Genomic DNA, 7,520 nt, shown 5'->3' with positions numbered 1-7,520 from the left:
CATAAAGCCAGCCATGGAAAGGAGTAAGACTGATTGGATGAAGATAGCAGGAAAGCAGAGGTTCAGAGGAACGAAAAGCATCTCCATTCGCTTATCTGAAATCCCTGCCAATGAATCTACATAAGTATCTCTATCCCTTTTATTGTTTATTTTAATCTAATAAAGTATCATGTTTAAATCCGCCTGACTGAGATTTACAAGGTGACCATAGCTTGCTTCATACCAACAATCTCCGTGGGATTCGACCCTTACTCACGTAAGGTATTACTTGGACGACCCAGTGCACTTGCTGGTTAGTTGTATCGAAGTTGTGACAATTATGTATTGAGATCAGAGCACCAAGCTTTGGAGCCATTACCAGGGATTGTTTGAGCCTGGACATCACAATTTCGTGCACCAGGTGTATAGTAGGTTATGTGGCTTAGTGTTTAGGGTTTAAGGTTTATGGTTTAAGGTTTTAGGGTTTTAGGATTTATGGTTTTAGGGTTTAGGGTTTATGGATTTAGGGTTTTAGGATTTTAGGACTTAGGGTTTAGGGTTTAGGGTTTATTGTTTACGGTTTAAGGTTTACGGTTTAGGGTTTAGGGGTTTATGCGTTTAGGGGTTTAGGGTTTAGGGTTTAGGGCTTAGGGTTTAGGGTTTACGGTTTAGGGTTTAGGGTTTAGGTGTTTAGGGGTTTAGGGGTTTAGGGTTTTAGGGTTTTAGGGTTTAGGGTTTAGGGTTTTAGGGATAAAGCATCAGAGCATAGAAGTTTGGGTGTATATTCAACTTTCCTTGGGTGTAAAATTTCATATTTTTGGTGTAAAATTTCTTGGTTTGATGTTTTCCTTCATATTTTAGCACCTGTAATTCATACCTTTTGAATACAGCAGAGACAGTTTAATTATGAAAAAAAGAATTATAATAAAACTGGATTATGTTGGCAAATTTTACAGCATGTGTTCAAATTGTTACAAGACTACATAACAGTTAGATTAAACAGTGTCAATATCATTAGAATCTATCTACAATATGGACTCAATAACAATGAGGATGGCTTGGACAATCTTATTGCATCACTTCCCCTAATGGCTACAGTTTTGTCTTGATTTATTTCATGGAATAGAATTCGGGAAGCATATTCTACTCTATAGTGGTCCACCTCGTCCTATAGTTTAAAAGAATATTCTTTTTAATCAACCATGTTAATTTAGTAAAGTAATACAGAGTTATATAGTTTTAAACACAATTACCTGGGTCTTATGTCCCACTCATACTTCCCCCTTTTAACATTTTCGGGCTGAATTATTTCAAGCCACTTCATTACATAAATAGCACAGTCATAGCTGAAAAAAAAAGAATAAATTAGCAAATTACATATAGGAAAGATTAATTTTTAAAGTGAAAGATTTATACCTTGTCTTTTGGCCTGAGATGTTAATGAATGGTGGTTCAATTTCCTGATCCTTTCTCTTCAGATGTGCCCCCCAGCATATACTCTCATTCTTGAAATTACATATCCCTTAAAACACAAACAAATCAGTAATATATGAATAAATTTAATAAAGGAATACACCCAAAGGAGCACAAACTTACACCTTATATTGAACAGAAATACACCCAAATATTAAAATACAAAACACATAAACAACTTACAATGAATTTATTTAGGTTCATTCTGGCATCGGATGGACATGTCTTATGATATAGGCCGAGTATATAAAATTTTCTCTTTCTTGCATCAGCCACCCATAACCACCAATGGTTTGAATAGCAAACAGGTGCAAAAATCTGAAGCATGTCCACATTGAACAGTGTTTTTGTTTATTTGTCACATAAGTAAAGAATGGTAATAAGAAGTTTTAGAAACGAAACCTTACATATGGATGTGATGCTAATTTTTTGAGGTCCAAGAAGGTTATAAACATTGGGTAGTCTTCCACCCTGAATGGCTATTGGTTTTAGGCTGTAAGAATTCCCCATTTGGATGATTTCCAATGGACATGTTCTGCAACAATTGTGAAACACCAAATGAAATATTTAATACACCAAAACGATTACAGAAATACACCCAAATGATTACAGACATACACCCAAAGGATTTAAGAAATACACCCAAGATTTGTTGAAGTACACCTTACCACTATATTAGGGGGGAGACAGTATATTTCTTCTTGAAACCTTTTAATGTTTCGCTGGTTAAAGATGAGGCACATGGCAGAGACAATCTAGAAAAAAAAGCCCAAATCAATTTACATCAATCAACATTGTCGTTACATTTCATGATAAAATCATTAATGTTATTATAATATTACCTCAGCTTCTATATGTGTATCAGCTTTGAGAGATGCGAAGTGGACTTTTGACAAAATGTATCGATCTTGGGCATTGAGTATGCACACGGCGTCATACTCATTAGTTCCTCCATCTCCATATGACTTCACATGTGTGGCTCAGATGTAGCATTTCTCTTTTATTTCAGCCAAAATCTTGTTGGTCCTCGCAGGAGTTTCAAACTTTTCAAAACGTTCTTCGCCACTCTGATTTTGGTGTTTCAGTAGTTTTTGCCCTCTCCCCCTCTTGCGTCGCTGTTTCTTCTTGGCTTGAATCAGTCAAGCCAAGGCTGAATGATGGCATCGGACCTTCTTTAGGAATGTACGATGCTGTCCATGCCATCATCATCAGTGCAGCAGCGTCTTCTGGGGCTGGATTACTGCGTGTTGACATGTAACGTACAATAAGAATAAGAATAGACGAATGATATTGAAAATCGAATTTTATTTTGCTGAACTTACATTTTAGATGGAGCTGGTGGAAGAGTGGGTGTGCTTTCTTCAGGTTTTGAGGGTGGTTCTAGAGTGCTGCAGGGTTACGTAAAATGAATCATGTTATAAAAAACTAGTTACAGATCAATTGTGAAGATATACACCCATTAAGTAAAATATACACCCCAACAAGGACAATATACACCCAAACATTAACCAAATACACCAACCCCAATATTATTCCTTACCCTTTTGTTCTTTCTTCATTAATTTTTTCACTTGGAGACTTTGCAGGAGTTGGTTCGATTTGTGGCACAGGGGTTGTCTGGGACAGAGGTACGTAAACTTGAATCAGAACTCTAAACAAGACAAAAATAAAAAGTTAAGAAAGCCCATGAAAATAAAATGGTTATAAGGTTGAAATTTACTTGTAAAACTCACATTGAAAGGGCTTCAGGTTATGACTGTATCTCTACCCGCACAACTATCATGTTCTCTTCAGCTGGGTCATTGGTTGGTTCCTCTACCAAACTCAACCTGAAATACACCCAAAGAAAGTCAAAAATACACCTGAAGCATTCAAAAGAAACACATGCTTTATTTTTTGAAAATTTACGTAGTTGCAGTTTTTGCTTTTTTTTCCTGCCTTTTTTTCTTGAATAAAATAATAAAGGGCTTCTTTTTCTAAAAAAAATATATACAGAGTTAGAAGCAGAAGGTAATAAAAGATAAAAGCAACCGGTATTAGATAGAGAAATTACATGCTCTCCACCGGTTTGTTTATGCTGCTTTGATCTGTGTGCCCTTGAGACAAAGGATCATTCTCACTTCCTAAGTTCACGTCCGGTATTCTAAACATAGAATAGATATAATTCAGTGAAAATACCATACGGTTAAATCAGGATAAAACAATTTTATCAAATAAAGGTTCTTACATTTCGGATGAGTCATAGTGCCTTCTGTCGATTGCAGGTCAGCTCCCTTCTCCCTGGGAAACCAGAAACAATTATTAGCAACGAAAACACCTTAATATCAGTAATATACACCCCAAACATAACAAACCCTTGTGCAGCAGATTTTTCATTGGTTTTCTTCTTTTTAGATTCCCTTAAGAATTCTTCTAATTCTTCTATTCCAATTTCAGATCTGACAGTACATACATAAAAGAACATGTTAACAAATATAATTTTGATGTAAACGGTAATATAGCTTTACAAAGTATCCTACCCATGATAGGATTGAGTTTGTTCAGGAGACGAATCCTCAACAATAAGATTTTTCTTTTTGGATTGCGTCCTGGGGAAAAAAGTATGAATCAGAAAGATAAAATAAAATTGATCATAAAATACTATCCAAAGCAGTTCTTACTTTTGGGGTGTTCTTTGAATTTTTTTCTTTCTTTTTTTTACTGGTGATGATTCTTCGCTTCTGAAAGTTAATAAGAAATGCCCTGTTAATACATGAAATTTTGAGAATAAACGAAAAGGAAAGCGATGGTAATTTCAGAACATTACTCATCATTCGATTCAGTTTTTGAATCAGAATCCTCCTGAATCTTCTTCCTTTTTCTGGATTCCATTCTAGAAGACAAACAATCATTAGTAAAAAACACCCTAAAAGTGACAAAATACACCTAAGTATATTACTTACTTTTTGGCTATTTGGGTGGGTTGTTTCCTTTTTGGTTCCTCACTGTCTTCTTCAGTCTCAGAATCAGAGGAAGAATAGACTTCAGTTTCAAATGTATCACTCTCAGATGATGATGAACTTGCCTTCTGTTTTTTTGTTTTTTTTTCTTTCTTTTTTTTTCCCTTCATTTCTTTCAATTTCTCTTTTGTTTCTGTCATCTTTACTATTCCCTAAAATAGTAGAAATGTTAGTTAACAACATCCACGTAAATAAAATACACCCAAGGTATTTTGTTCACTTACCATATGTCCATCTATTTCTGCTCTCATCCTTTCAACCAACTGCTCTCTATTCCAGTTGGCAATCCAGGGTTGTGCAGGTCTTTCTTCTCCTTTCTTGTCTTTGTTTTTTGACAGATGGTAATAGACTATCATCAGGGCAAACAGGCAGCCGTTGATTCACTTTTTATTTTTCAAATTTTAATTAGTTATGCCCTTGATGATGAATTTCAGAACATGGGCTCCCTAGTTGCCCTCCTTTATTTTGTCCATCTTGAAAATTTGAGCTAGGTGCATAGGAGAGATTTTGTTTATTGTGGTTGGCAACAGGAATGCGATCTGTATATAGAGGATGAAAATCCTCTTGATCATGAGGCGATCCTGTTCATTTCCAACACCAATACTCATCATCTCATCCGTCAGACTTTTTAGAGTCTTTCCCTGGAATCTTCTAAGAATATGTTTGTTCTCTTCAAAAAGTTCTTTATAACTGACTTTCTCAGGAAATAGATCTCCTACAAAAAAGAATACAACTTAAACTAAAATCACTTGAAATACACCCAAACATCACTCATATACACCCCAATATCACTCATATACACCCCAACATCAGTCATATACACCCTAATATCACTCATATACACCCCAACATCACTCATACACCCCAATATCACTCATATACACCTATATTTGTTTCTTGATTATATGATAGCAGAATAATATATTACAAAGAATGGAAGTATAGAGGTTTTCTGTAATTAGTTACCTGATGCGTTGAGGCCAAGTGCAACCCCTATTGTGCTGGGTTTAAGTCTAAACAAACTGTAGCTGGTTTCGAGTGTGTTTTTCCCCAATTTAAAGGAGTTAGCCAACTCTTTTAATAGTTTGTGATGCACCCTCATTGGCGAGATGTGCATCAGTCCACCGAAACCTAAATCCCGAACAATTGCTTTCTTTTCCTCACTCATATGTTCAAATTTTTCACTCAACAAATGGGTTGTACACTTCAAGTCTTTGGTTTGCTGTAAACAAAACAAAATTAGAGTCATTAGAATAAGATATATTTGTATTATGAAAACTTGACTTGTTCTAAGACATATATTTGTGCTTACGTTGTATTTTTTTCCACCTTTGTTTTTGCATGCCATTTTTACTTCAATGAAAAAGAGATGCTTTCAATAGATAAAAAATACACCAAAAAATCAGAGACATACACCTATAGATCAGTCAGATACACCCAAATATCAACCACATACACCCAAAAACATTTCCATAAACATTTAGGTTTTTCAATTAAACAAAATTAAATAAGTTCAAAATCATATTCAATTTACCCAAACATGCATAAAATGAACTACAAGGTCAGGCACAATTAGAACAGTACCAGTTAGACTTCAAAACTCCTAATATATATATCAGTCTCATACACCTATACATTTTTGGATTATATGACATTATATGAGTTCAGAAATATATTTAAGTTAAAAATGCTACTAGAAGCAACAGTCGCATGCCAAGTCCGAGATATACACCTGACAATCGGCCATATACACCCAAAATTTTTCATATACACCAAAAAATCAGTTAGAAGAGGAAGAGTCTTTCATGTAAACATGCACAAAACTAATTAAAAAACATGTAAACATGCACAAAATATGAACCAAACATATCAAAATACATGTTAAAGCATTCACTAGAAGTATGTAAGATAGCGTAAACGAAGAACAGTTTCATCAGAACAGTAATATGAGATCTAAAACAAGAAGAACAGTAAAACCTAGAAGAACCTAGAAGAAACAGAGCGAGAAATACTGACGATATAGTGCTTTGATTTCGAAATCAGAAACAGAAATATGAAAAACCTTGAAGAACAGTAAAATAGTACCTTGAATATTGTTTCTTCATTTTTTCTGCTGATTTTTTATGGAGATTTGTATCTTTTGTTCTTGATTTCTTTTACTCTTCGCGAGGAGTTAGAACATTTCTACAAAATCGTAATTTGTTTCGAATGTGGCTTGAAACTTGACGGTTTTCGTTTTGATTGAGGAAGAAGAGGAAGAGTGTGCCATAATGAGTGTGATTTGGAAAACGCAACCGTTGAGTAAGGCGCGTGCGTTTTACGCTCCATTCTAAAGACTGTAGTGCGCATGGTTTTTTTTGGGGTTGGGCCAACTATAGTAAGCCAAAAAGGCTTGTATGTGTAGTGATGAACGTAAATATCCTTATGCCGATTAGAAACTAGTGATAAATCCGATCGTGAGTATAGTCTAACCAATATACGAATACCGCATCAAATAATTCTAAAATTCTATGACCGAGAGTATTGATCCCGGGTCGTTCTCCCTAGGAATTACTTTAGAATGTGCATCATTGATTAGGAAAGCTTTTATAGTTTTGAGAGTTGGTGCAAGAATTCAAACTAGCAAGCAATCACACAATTAATGGAAATAAAAGCCTTGGCCAAGGGTAAGCATTGGAAGTTCCATCATTATAGTTTCCTTCAATTATGATAAGAGTTGATTATTGCTTTACTTAATTAACCCCCTAACAATGGAGAAAAGTCAAGTGAGAGTAACTAACTTGAGTCACAAGTCCTAGTCTCACCCTAGGGAAGTCTAGCTTTAGTGCACTCCAAGCCAATTAGCAATTTTCAATTCATAATCTACAATTGATATCCACTATTCAAGTGTCTCCAATAACTCAACCCCTAAGCCAAGTGAGAGAAATCTACTCCATAGCTAAGGTTGTCATTATCACAAACAATTGGTAGGCAATTATAGAAAACATGAGGAAATTGAGAGAACCAAATCTAGATCTAAGAGATTGAACCAAAAGAACATCAATTAAGAGTAGAAGAAGAGTAGATCTA

The sequence above is a fragment of the Arachis ipaensis genome, chromosome B07, assembly GCF_000816755.2.
Source record: "Arachis ipaensis cultivar K30076 chromosome B07, Araip1.1, whole genome shotgun sequence".
Lineage (NCBI taxonomy): Eukaryota > Viridiplantae > Streptophyta > Magnoliopsida > Fabales > Fabaceae > Arachis > Arachis ipaensis.
This window is presented reverse-complemented; position numbering follows the sequence as displayed.